The sequence below is a fragment of the Mustela putorius genome, unplaced genomic scaffold, assembly GCF_011764305.1.
Source record: "Mustela putorius furo isolate JIRA1106 unplaced genomic scaffold, ASM1176430v1.1 tig00000179_pilon_pilon_pilon, whole genome shotgun sequence".
Taxonomy (NCBI): Eukaryota; Metazoa; Chordata; class Mammalia; order Carnivora; family Mustelidae; genus Mustela; species Mustela putorius.
Genome location: NW_025421305.1, coordinates 3,364,427 through 3,377,679, shown reverse-complemented (window position 1 = coordinate 3,377,679; position 13,253 = coordinate 3,364,427). Strand labels below are relative to the sequence as shown.

Sequence of the window (13,253 nt, the reverse complement as noted above, 5' to 3'; positions counted from 1 at the left end):
GTGATATGGAACACTTTTTCATGTGTCTGTTGGCCATCTGGATGTCTTCTTTGCAGAAATGTCTGTTCATGTCCTCTGCCCATTTCTTGATTGGATTATTTGTTCTTTGGGTGTTGAGTTTGCTAAGTTCTTTATAGATTTTGGACACTAGTCCTTTATCTGATATGTCGGCAAACCACGAATTTAATGCCAAATAAGGATATTCTTTAATGTGGCCTGAAAAAAAAAAAAAAACAACCTTGATATTTACTGAATGCTTTTCATGTACCACGCATTGCTATAAGAAATTTATATGGATTAATTCATATAATTTTTCAAAAAGCTGTAAGAGAGGTATTATTATTGGTTTCATTTTATAGAAAAGGAAATTCAGAAAAGGAAAGTTCAGGTAACTTGTCCAAGGTGACATAAGAATAAATGGCAGTGGAGGCTTTGAACTGGGGCTGTTATTCTACAGCTCAAGCCTTGACCACTTCCCCTCTACCGTGTGTTAGTATCCGTCTACCTGTCATCTCTTTATCACCATCAGTTGTCTACCAATCAATTATCTACTGTTAAATAAATAGAATACACACACACCGTATAACCTTGAAGACTGGTTAATATAAAAATGCATGGTGATAATAGATAGTGCTGCCCAATAAGAACCTGGCTACAGAGTTTTACCAATGTTGCATTTTAATACTTTTTAGGGATTGCTCCAGGAATTAAAACAGGCAACATGAGTCAATCAGAGTCTAAACAGATTTAGAATTATACCAATTTCCATTTTGAGTCTTTACATATCACACCACAAATGTCAAAACCTTCTTAGACACAAGATAACCACTTCACAATGATATTTTTGCTTTAAAACTTCATCATCTAAGAAAGTTATAAAAGGAAAAAATCTAATCTTTAATATTTATCCATGTTTCTTTTTATCAGAATTTCCATTTGGTGTCATTTCCCTTAGACTGAGGACTATCTGTAGTATCTTGTAGCCCAGTTTTCTGGCAATGAATTCTCTCTTCTGTTTAATCTGAAAATATTCATTTTCCTTTTTTTTGATGTATACTTTACATATAGTACATAGATTTCTGAATGGACTTTTCTTTTTCAGCATTTAAATGATATTATTTGTCTGACATTTATTGTTTCTGACAAAAACTTGGTCTTAATTGATTAATTTGTCCTCTGTATATTTTATCTAATTTTTTCTGGGTATATTGAATAGATTATCTTTATTTTTTATTTTCAATAATTTAATTATGATGTTACTTAATATACTTTGCTTTGCATTTATCTGCTTTAATATCATTGAGTTTTCTGGGTCTGTGTAAGTGGTTGTTTCTCTCAAAACTTTTAGAAAATTTCTAATCATTACTTCACCAAATATTTTTTTTTTAAAGATTTTATTTATTTACTTGAGAGAGAGACAGTGAGAGAGAGCATGAACGAGGAGAAGGTCAGAGAGAGAAGCAGACTCCCCATGGAGCTGGGAGTCCGATGCGGGACTCGATCCCGGGACTCCAGGATCATGACCTGAGCTGAAGGCAGTCGTCCAACCAACTGAGCCACCCAGGCGTCCCTTCACCAAATATTTTTTGACACATTATCTCTCCTTCCTTCCTCTTTTGGTACTTTCCAAAATACATATATGTTAGACTCCTTGTCCTTGAGTTACTAATTTTTTTTTGTAATTACTATTATTTTATTTTTATAAACTCTATGCCCCAAGTAGGGCTTGAACTCATGGCCCCAAGATCGAGAACCACATGATTTACCAACTGAACCAGCCAGGAGCCCTTCTGTTCTCTTGATTTTAATTGTTTTCTGTCCATTCTTCAGAGTGGATAATTCCTATGGAATTCTCTTTGAGGTCACTAACCCTTTCTTCTATCATCTTCAATCTGCTGCTACACCCATGTAGTGAGTATATCATTTCAGGTTCTATATTCTTAAGTGCTAAAATTTCTGTTTTCTCCTTTAATTATTTTTATTCCTTTTTTTTTTTGATATTCCCTGTGTGTTAAAATATTAAGATCACATTTTCTTTTGAGTCATTAAATAAACCTATAACAGATACTATCTGCTAACTCCAACACCTGGGCTCTCTTAAGGCTTTTTCTTTTTTTTTTTTTAAGATTTTATTTATTTATTTGAGAGAGAGACAGTGAGAGAGAACATGAGCGAGGAGGTCAGAGGGAGAAGCAGACTCCAGGCGCCCAATCTTAAGGCTTTTTTTAAATTAGTTTTTTTTCTTTTGATTTTTGCTAACATGCTCCTGATATTTTTAATTTTTAATAATTTTTATTGTATGCATTGTGGAGTATGTACTTTTTTTGCAGAGCCTTGATATTGATTTATTAAATAATATATTATAATTCAATATTTTATAATTTATTTCTAACCATGACACAAATCTACTCTAGATTACTTTCATATTTTTTTTAAATACTTGATTTGTTTGACAGAAAGAGAGATCACACATAGGCAGATAAGCAGGCAGAGAGAGAGGGGGAAGCAGGCTCCCTGCTGAACAAAGAGCCTTATGCAGGGCTCTATCCCAGGACCCTGAGATCATGACCTGAGCTAAAGGCAGAGGTTTAACCCACTGAGCCACCTAGGTGCTCCCTGATACTATCATTTAACCATTTGCCATTATTTCTTAAATAATAAATATTTGCTAAGTATTTTTTTAATTACCAGGAAAATGTCTTTATGAATACTTAAAATTGCTACAAAGTCACATTTTAATGAATTATTTTTATTTTCACTACTAACAGATTTCATGAAAAATAATAGAAACAGAAAAATTAAATAGTCACTATCTTATAAATTGAGTTGTTATCTTTTTATCTTGCCCAAAGTAGTTATATTCATCTTTAAGATATCTTCTTCTTTATGTTGCCAGAAATAGTCCAATACTTTTTGATTGGCCCTATTTTCCAAGGGGGTAGTAATTTTCACAAACCTTTCTTTAAACAAATGGCTTCTTCTGTTTAATTAAGGTGGGCTACAGTGATGAAATATATTATTTTATAATGATATTTGAGAAAATAATGCAAAATAATGAGTAAAATAGTAATGCAGTCTTAACATCAACATATTATATTCATTACTTTTACATTCTTAGGTATTGGTTCTCCTATGATATTGCTTATAAAGAATGTGGGGTAATTTGCTTTCTAGTTACACATGAGTAAACTGCCAGATCTAACCTTTGTGCTGCTTGCTAGAGTGATCTGGCTTGCTCCTGTTCAGCGTGAACAAGGCAGCCCCGGCTAATTGGGCAATTAAAATTAAGGAACATGCAGCACAAAGAGATTCTCTACATTCAACTCAACTCAGCATAAAATATTGTTAATTCAACATTAAAATGAACTTCCATTTTAAATAAATACTAGGCTTTGTATAACTCCTTGCTGGATGTAAGGCTAATTTTTTTTTTTATCTCACTGAAAAAAGTTTAAATTAGATGGTCTTACACTAAATATTAAGTTTTGGTTGCTTCTTCTACCACTAGAGTATCTGCTTCTCTGGCACATCTTGACCAGTTTTTACGACAGGGATATAGAAACTTTAAATTCTAAATGGATCATAGCCTGTAGTGAAAATAAATCTGTTTTCAGGAGTATAATACAAAGTTCGGTTAATTCTCTAGTATTATAATATTGATGCTTCTATTATTTGAATTGCACTTTTTTAGTGGTACTAAACTCTAAATTGCATATACATGGTTTGTATCATTCCTACATTTAAAATAAAATGCACATAAATATATAGTTACATAATGGCTGTATATTACTTGTGTGTATAAAATTCTGATGCTGTCACTTTAATAAACAAAACTTTCTTTTTTTGCTAACCTTAGGGAGCATTTTTTTTTTAAAGATTTTATTTATTTATTTGACTGACAGAGATCACAAGTAGGCAGAGAAGCAGGCAGAGAGAGAGGAGGAAGCAGGCTCCCTGCTGAGCAGAGAGCCCGATGCGGGGCTCGATCCCAGGACCCTGGCTGGGATCATGACCTGAGCCAAAGGCAGAGGCTTCAACACTGAGCCACCCAGGCGCCCCTTTAGGGAGCACTTTTTAACCTGTTTCTTTTTTCATTTTTTATTTAATTCCTTGATTCATACTATACTATTTTCTGTTGTGCTATTTACCCTCATCAATAACTTACCTCCATCATTTCTGCCTGATAAAACAGCTTTTGCAAGTTTTTGTTATATGTATTATATTCTTCCACAAACCTCCACTGTCTTTCCAGCTGGAACATTCACCATGAGTTCCTCAGGTCTGTTATCTGAGGTCAGAGATGTGTTCAATCCCAGCCAGCCACTGAAGAGATTATCTTTTTCCTGGTGATAGGTAAATGAAGTCTTTATAAACAATTACTTTGACCTCTCTAGACAGTGCCTTTCGTTTTCAGGGTCATTTAATTTAAGGTGATCATAGTCTGTATCACAGTTGGCATTGTGTCTTCCTCTTCTATTCCATGTTAAAAAAAAAAAAAAATCTTAGCCCATCTGAGGATGCTGCTTTGCTTAGGGCTTCAAACTCAGAGTAAAAGACAAATCGAGGACAGTAGAGAAAGAGGATTTATTTGCATGGAAGTTTGCTGTTACTATTTTTGTACTTTCCTAAATATGAAGATGATGGTTGAATTGTTGGAAGGGCTAGCAATTACAATCAGTATGTGAGTTCATGTAATTTGCTTTCTGCAAATAATCCATATTTTTCTGAGTATATATATATATGTAACACTTCCTGGCTTTCTTTAGTATCTGCAACCATTTTAATGGTATTGTTGATCCTGTCAGTGGGGATAATACATTATCTGATCCATTAGCAAATACCACTGCAGGGAAATATTATTGCAGGAAGCATTTAGTCACCAATATTTTATATGTAACCATGGAAAGGATGCAAAATATACAAAATTGATTACCAGAACAGTTTGTATATATTATGAATTTTTTACAACTGTATAAATTAATGCAATGGAATATGACTTTACAGAGACCCAAGGTAGAATACATGTAGTGGGCCTGAGGAATGCACGTGCCAACCTGAACCCTAAATGAGACGACTTAATTTTAAAAATGTTTTGTAAATATAAACCTGAAATTTGATGCTAAAATGCCCACATTGGCATTATATTATGCAATGATAGTTGAAGTTTAGAACCAAATCTCGTTGGCCACAGATACTTTGAGAAGGTGACAGAGACTGACATCAAAAGACTAAGCTAATAGTCTGTAATGTGGAAGTTTCATGCTTAACTTCATTAATGTCACTTTCTGTGATGGGTTCCTTCTTGTGAAGGTGTTCTCTAGCTTCAAGGAAGACTAGCAATAAAGTATGTATAAAGTAGAATTGAGAAAAGCGAAGTTTTTTGTCACAGCTCTCTCCTCTCTGTTCATGTACCAGTTCTTCTTCTGACATGGGTTTCATAATGTGCAATTTCATGTATTTAACTAAACATTTTTAATGATAAGAACAGGTCAAGAGCAACCAAGTTCCAAAGCCTTGCTCTGCTGAGCGAGCAATGGAGCAGTAGCAACAACATTATGTACCTGGACACAGTAGAGTCACCCAGCATCTCAGCTCCCCCCTTAGGCTCCTAGATCGTAATTTACATTTTAACAAAGCTCCAGGCCATTTGTATTCTCAGTCAAGTTTGAGAATCATTTCTGTAAAATATCCTTAGTTTGTCACCAGGGAAATACTATTTACCTATGACCCAACAAGGCTTGTTTCCATATGTGCCAAGAAGATGGTTAAGAGTTGGGGCACCTGGGTGGTTCAGTGGGTTAAGCCTCTGCCTTTGGTTCAGGTCATGATTTCAGGGTCCTGGGATGGAGCTCCTCATTGGGCTCTCTGCTTAGTGGGTAGCCTGCTTCCCCCTCTTTCTCTCTGCCTCTCTGCCTACTTGTGATCTCTTTCTTTTTGTCTAATAAATCAATAAAATCTAAAAAAAGAAAGAAAGAAAGAAAGAAAGAAAGGAAGGAAGGAAGGAAGGAAATTGTTTAAGAGCCATGTCCACAAATACTCTACAAGCTGCTAGAGCCAGTCAACAGAATTAGAGTAGATGTGAAGACTTGGCTAAGTCCTCACAGTTGAAAATTATAAATCCTATGACATGAACATGAATTTCTTAGGGAGCTATAGCAGCTGAAACAGTTCAACTACAGTAATTAGTTCATTATGGGGACCTAGTAATATCTGGGTTTTGCTCAAGTCATACAGCATTTTTTATTATTATCTTGTTCTGGAATATTTCTAATGATTAAAGCAAGTACAAAATCCTTTATGTAAAAGGTGAGTCTAAATCTGAAATAAATATGTTAAATGCAAATGAATCTATCATCATTTTCTTTTATTTCTAAAGCACTTTTAAAATTTTTATATTACAATTTGTTATGACTGACATCATTATTCAATTGTGAATACATTTTTCCATGCTGAAGATAGTTGTTTGGTGTGGGCTGTCCTTTCTGCTATATTTGTTAATATAGATTTGTTTAAAATTTTTTTCAAGTATTCTTTAATTTCTAATTATTATTTATTGTTTTTGCTAACATGTTCTTACTGGCATAGGTCCTTTAGAAATGCCCTGTGGGTATTCTCACTGTTCCTTCTCTCTTTGAAAGTAAATGGATATGTATGTATCCTCTGTCGAGGTACTAAACTACAAAATCCTTACAAGTTAAATTCAGATTTTTCTAGGTCTCAGTGATGCCTTAAGTACAGTGCCAAAAACAAACAAACAAAAAAGGTTACCTATTCCCTCTGGAGACAGGATAAGAATGTGAAATTTTGAAAAAATGATTTACAGTTCTTAGAAACAAGATGTACTACAAATATGAAAGATGAAGTCTCGTATTTCTGGCATTCTTCTTGGGGAACATTTCTGGCATTTTCTTGGGGGTAAAGAGGAGAGATGAAACGTCTGCTTTTGCTTCCAAATTGTTTTGAGTTGTAATGTTTCTTGTTCTAGCATTTCATAATGAAGCTGGCTATTTTCTGGCAAAGATGTCTGTGAGCTACTGCAAGATAATTCTGTAGGACATCAAAGAAATTAATGATGGAAGGAGTTAATTCTATTTCTAACAGAAAATAGCTGCTTTGTGGAGCAAGAAAGTAGTTGAGGCTACTGAGATAATCTGAGTCAATTATATTGAATTCACATAGAGTGATTACGTAGGTCTCAGCCCCTCCCTCTGCCAGCTGTTCTTAATCAGTCCTGATTCCTTAGTTCAACTAATGCCCCCTACAATGCTGATTATGTCTTGCTCAACCAAGACTCCCTTAATAATTGCTTACTCATTTGGATCAAACTCTCTGATCATTTGTCTTTCTACTTTTATGCTTCCTATCAGCTGTTTTTGACTTCTTTATATCAAATATTAGTGATTTCTTCTTTTTCTTTGCCATGAAATGTGAAATTCACAATGCCCTCTGATTTTTTCCAAACAGCAGAGTGGAGGTCCAGAAATGTTTAACAGCTTCATTTAAAAAAAATTTTTTTTTAAAGATTTATTTATCTTAGAAAGAGACAGAAAGAGAGAGAGAGTACATGAGGTCACACACAAGTTGGGGGAGGGGCAGAGGGAGAAAATGCTCAAGCACACTCCCCACTGAGCATGGAGTCTGACATGGCCCTCGATCCCATTAACCATCAGAGAGTGACCTGAGCTGAAACCAAGGGTCAGATGCCTAACCAACTGAGCCACTGATGCACCCTGTAAGAGTTTCACTTTTATTGCTATGGTTAATTGCTAGAATGAAAACGAATATAAGAGAAATAGACATCTACATGCCCATTTAAACATTTCTGGAACGGTATCTGTTGTCTGCAGTAGACTTTGTCCATCTGTTTTGTATGCCATTTTAGACTAAGGGCGATGTATTTACTAAATGGAAATGAAATTATTTGTATCCATCACACTCTGACTTTTTCTGGCATCTATTTTCAGAGAGTCCAAGAAAAATATAACACCCTCCCTCTTCTGAGAACACATTTCTACATTTGTGTAAGACATTATTTAATTATTTTAAGCCAATGTTAGGAATTTTATGGAAGGGGAATTCCTTTACCAATAATGTAATACCAAACTGACATATTGTGGAACATCCATTTTACTTTTGTTTAAAAATATAAACTGTATGGAATCTCCAATGATGGTAATGCAAATGTATCAATAAAAATCATTAATGAATAGCTAAATTCATGAAAGCTGGTACTAGTTGGTTACTGTTGGCCACATATGATGCTAGATGTTTAAAAATGTTATTTAATTTGGATTTTTAATATATTTTTGGTACAAATCCTATAAGGTAAATCTGATTACAGTTTATGGATATTCAGCTTAAACTTCATGAGTTGAAAGCCTGTATTTAAATTGGTATTTTTACTTTGAGAACTAAGCAAGTTCTTCATCACTTCATTCCCTGGCTGTCCTATTGTTCTGGTTGTCGTAGACTCAAAAGGTCAAATGGCCATACACAGACTGTCAACCATGCTTTCTTTATCCATTACTATATTCCTTCCTTATTCCTGTAGCAGTTCAGTCTCTTTCACCCAGGTATTGTTACATTATTCAGGTTTACCCTTGTCTTTTCCTCACCTGCAAAACCCCACTTTTTAGTGATTCTAAAAGAAAGTTAACAGGGAAGCAAAATATGCAATTAATAATCTTATGCTAATGTATTAATAATTCATTTAACTTGATGTGCTTCTTTTCCCAAGAGGTCAGCATTTAGAGAGAGAGATGGAAAGCTTATGTTTATCCTAAGGCACTTCTAATAATGGAATTTCCAATGATGAGAAAGTGCCTTTGGACAGGAGAAGTTTTTTCCCATTCATATTACAAATATCCACGAGGAGAGGCGGGTTGGAGCTGGTTTATACCACCTTGTGAGAACCAATTATTAATGGTAAGGACACTGTCTCTGTAGATCTTATACTCTAGTGCATGGTAACAACACATCAACAACAACAACAACAACAAAAACAAAATCAAAACCAAAACCAAAGACAAAACCTGAAAAGCAAAACTAAGATACAAATGTATAATATGTTTTAGGTAAGATAGATAGTGAAATCTCAGGAGAATGTGACATTTGAGTTGTGGCTTGAAGGAAGCAAAAGAGGGAGCTTTGTGGATATCTGGAGCACAAGATTCTTAGTAAAGAGATTAGCAAGTGCAAAGATTCTGTGACATGAGTGAGCCTGTTATGTCTGAGGCAAAGTCACCTCTAGTCATATGGCTGTCACTTTGTCTCAGATACAGCAGGCACACTCAGGCCACAGGATCTTTGCACTTGACTAGAGGGCCATATTTTTTGTACTTCACTAGAGAATGAGTGAGAAAGAGGTGAGAAGTTGGTGATTAGAGTTCAGAAATAACAAATGGCCAGATCACAGAGGGCCATGTGGTTGCAGTAAGAACTGTGGCTTTCACTTTAGGTGATATGAGAAGCTTTCAAAGCAAAGGAATGACATGGATGGAATGACATGGAAACCCATTTTTAAACGGGATCCATCTGGATGCTATAATGAGAAAAGATTGGAGAGAAGGAGAGTTGACACAGAGAAACCTATATTTTTTTTTAAAGATTTTTATTTATTTGACAGAGAGAGATCACATATAGAGAGAGAGAGAGAGGAGGAAGCAGGCTCCCTACCTAGCAGACAGCCCGATGGGGGACTTGATCCCAGGACCCTGAGATCATGACCTGAGCTGAAGGCAGAAGCTTAACCCCCTGAACCACCCAGGCAGTCCACAGAGAAACCTATTAAGAAACCATAAAATATCCACAAGGCTTGGACTATAGTAGTAACATCAGTGATAATAAAAATCAAGTGAGATTCTTTGAGAAGATATAGTTAGAATACCTGCGTTGAAGGAAAAAGGAAGGTAAGCTGACCTCAAGATTTTTACGTCAGCAATTAGGTGGGGGAATTTGCAGTAATTAAGTGTTTGAAGGGGAATCACAGATTTTATTTTTAGATAATTTATATTAAAAATTCTGTTGGACTTCTGAATAGAGATATTGAGTAAGCAGTAGGATATACACAAGTCTGGAGTATAGGCTAAAATATAGATTGGGATGTCATCAGCAAGTAGATGGCATTTATTTATTTATTCATTTATTTTATTATTTTTTTCTCAATAAAGTTTTATTTTAATGGGTCTCAAAATGCTGTGAGCTTTTTTTGGTCATTTCCATTAAAAACTACTCATTTTAAAAGCTAATAACTTAAAACTGCCACACACACACACACACACACACACACACACAACAAATGGTCCACAAAACATTCTCTTTTTCTTCTGAAGGTTTTATGATGCATTGTTACTTTTAACCAGTCTTTTACTATTAAACTTAAATGGCCAATTGATACAAACAGTTCTGAGACCATTCTTCCACCACTGATTAACACTGGGGGTGGCGGGTATTAGGAATAATATTCATTTAGCTATCTGAGCTTTCTGAGCAGACTTGGTGACCTCGCCACCTCCAGCTCTCTTCTTGTCCACTGCTGTAATGACACCCACAGCAACTGTCTGTCTCATATTACAGAAAACAGGCCAGAGGAGGACAATTAGAGAAGTTCTCAACACACCATATCAACAGTAGTAGCATCATCAGATTTTAAGAACTTGGGGCCGTCTTCCAGCTTTTCTCCAAAACGATCATCAGTCTTCTTCACCTCAGAAAACTTGCAAGCAACATGAGCCAGGCGACAATCCAGCACAGGTGCATACCCAGCACTGATTTGGCCAAGATAGTTCAGGAAAATCATGTGAGCTTTGAAGCCAGCTGCTTCCATTGGTGGGTCATTTTTGCTGTCACCAGCCATATTGCCTGGACGAACATCTCTGACACATATGTTCTTGTCACTGAAGTCTACATTGTCCCCAGCAAATGTCTCACTCAAAACTTCATGGTGCATTTCAACAGATTTTTCTTCAGTTGTGACACTGACTGAAGCAAAGGAGACCACCATGCCAGCTTTAAGAATACCAGTCTCCACTTGGGCCACAGGGACAGTATCAATACCACCAATTTTGTAGATGTCCTGGAGAGGCAGAAGCAAGGGCTTGTCAGTTGGACAAGCTGGTGGCAGAATGCAATCCAGAGCTTGAAGCATATCGTGCCACTGGCTTTGCTATCTGTATGGGTGACTTTCCATCCCTTGAACCAAGACATGTTAACACTTGGCTCTAGCACGTTGTCACCATTCCAACCAAAAATTGGCACAGATGCTACTGTGTCAGTGTTGTAGCCAATTTTCTTAATGTAGGTGTTGACTTCCTTAACGATTTATTTGTGTCTCTTCTGGCTATAGGGTGGTTCCGTGAAATCCATTTTGTTGACACTGGCAATTAGTTGTTTTCACACCCAGTGTGTAAGCTAGAAGGGCATGCTCAAAGGTCTGCCCATTCTTGGAGGTACCTGCTTCAAATTCATCAACACTGGCAACAATAGTCAGGACAGCATGGTCAGCCTGAGATGTGCCTATAATCATGTTTTTGATACAGTCTCTGTGTCCTGGAGGATCAATGATGGTCATATAACATTCCTCAGTCTCGAATTTCCTCAGGGCAATATCCACAGTGATACCTCATTCATGTTCAGCTTTCAGTTTATCCAAGACCCAGTCACACTTGAAGGAGCCCCTTCCCATCTCAGCAACCTCCTTCTCAAATTTTTCTATTAGTTCTTTTGTCGATCCCACCACTTTGGTAGATCAGATGACCAGTAGTGGTAGATTTGCCCAAATCTATGTGTTCAATGAAAACAATGTTGATATGAGCCTTTTCCTTTCCCCTTTTGGTTTAAGTTTAGTGGTGGTTTGCATAACACCTGTGTATGCAAACCCATTGTGAAAAAAATAGATGGTATTTAAAATCATGAGGCAAGACAGGATCACCCTAGGGAGTAAATATAGGTAGAAAAACAAGTCTCTTTAATAAGATGGACTTTACCCAGAGTATTATAGCTAAACCACTAGCTACGTAACAGTCTCTCCTCTTCCCCCTCTCTGCTTATATAATGCTAATATAAACAAAAATCTAACTCTTATTAATGCCTTAAAATTCAGCTTAATCATCACATTCTCCATATATCTAGAGAATAGCTGAGTTGTCATTTTAATGGAAAATTACAGAATCACACATTAATCCCCCTTTATTTAACTTACATTCCTGCAGTTTTACTGTCTTCTGTAACATCTTTCTCACCCATCAGATCATGAACTTCCTAGAGACGAGGTTCACCTATTTCCCATGCCTAGTGTTCCACATGAAAATCTGAAGACACTTAGGGTTTTAATAAATAAAATAAAAAGAAATAGTAATAGCAAGTAAAAGGGGAAGAAGGATAAAGAGAATTTGCAAGAAAACAGTGGAAAGGGATGTGGGGGAGGGAGACAAATATATATTTTATCTACTGTGTAGTGCTGGTTCTGAAAAGCTGCTTGCAATTTTTACAAACACGGAATACATACTGTATAGCTTAGCAGAACATGATTCAATTTCCTCTTCTGTGAAATGAGAGTGTTGAACTAAGTCCCTTCCAGCTTTAAAATGCAAAGGCTTTATGACTCTCAAATTCCCAAGTGAAATATGATCTGTGATTCATGTACGTTTTTTCCTCCCTGTGTTTGGTCATGCCTGGTTATCTATGGCCCTCATGCTGGTTGGGGATGCCCCCTCTACTCCTGCTCGCTCTCACCTCCTCTCTGCCCTGACTTGCTAGACTTTAATAGCATCATTATTTTACACGTTATTATTGCTCTCAAAAAATGCACGTCTGCTGTATTTGCAAGCTTTGCGTTAGCTCAGTGTTGCCTTGACTTCTTTTTTCACTTTGCAAAGCAAAAGAAAAGAAAACCAACCAAAAGCCCTCTTTTTTCTCTCTTAAAACACACACACACACACACACACACACACACTCACACACACACACAAATAGAAACAAAACAAACCTTTGACGTTAGGCAGAAAGATGATCAGTAAATAATATCACTTAAAAACTGCTGAAAAAGACTGGACAGAAAAATATGACAGGATTTTGCCGTCATAGTTCATTTACTTGTGGTGTTTCAGAGAGCTTTGCCATTGACTCTGCTACTGCTCCATAGTTTACCATATACCATCAAATATTAGTTAATGAAGACCTGCCTTTATCCTCTTGCCATCTTTTCTGCTTCCTTCAGAGGTCAGTGCTGAAGCATAAGCCAATGGAATATGTCC

The 13,253-nt window shown here is 36.2% G+C and overlaps 1 pseudogene; it reads right to left on the bottom strand.

Annotated features, from left to right (window-relative positions):
* Positions 1 to 10,463: 10,463 nt before the first annotated feature.
* Positions 10,464 to 11,819, bottom strand: LOC101677373 (annotated as a pseudogene).
* Between the last annotated feature and the right edge of the window lie 1,434 nt (positions 11,820 to 13,253).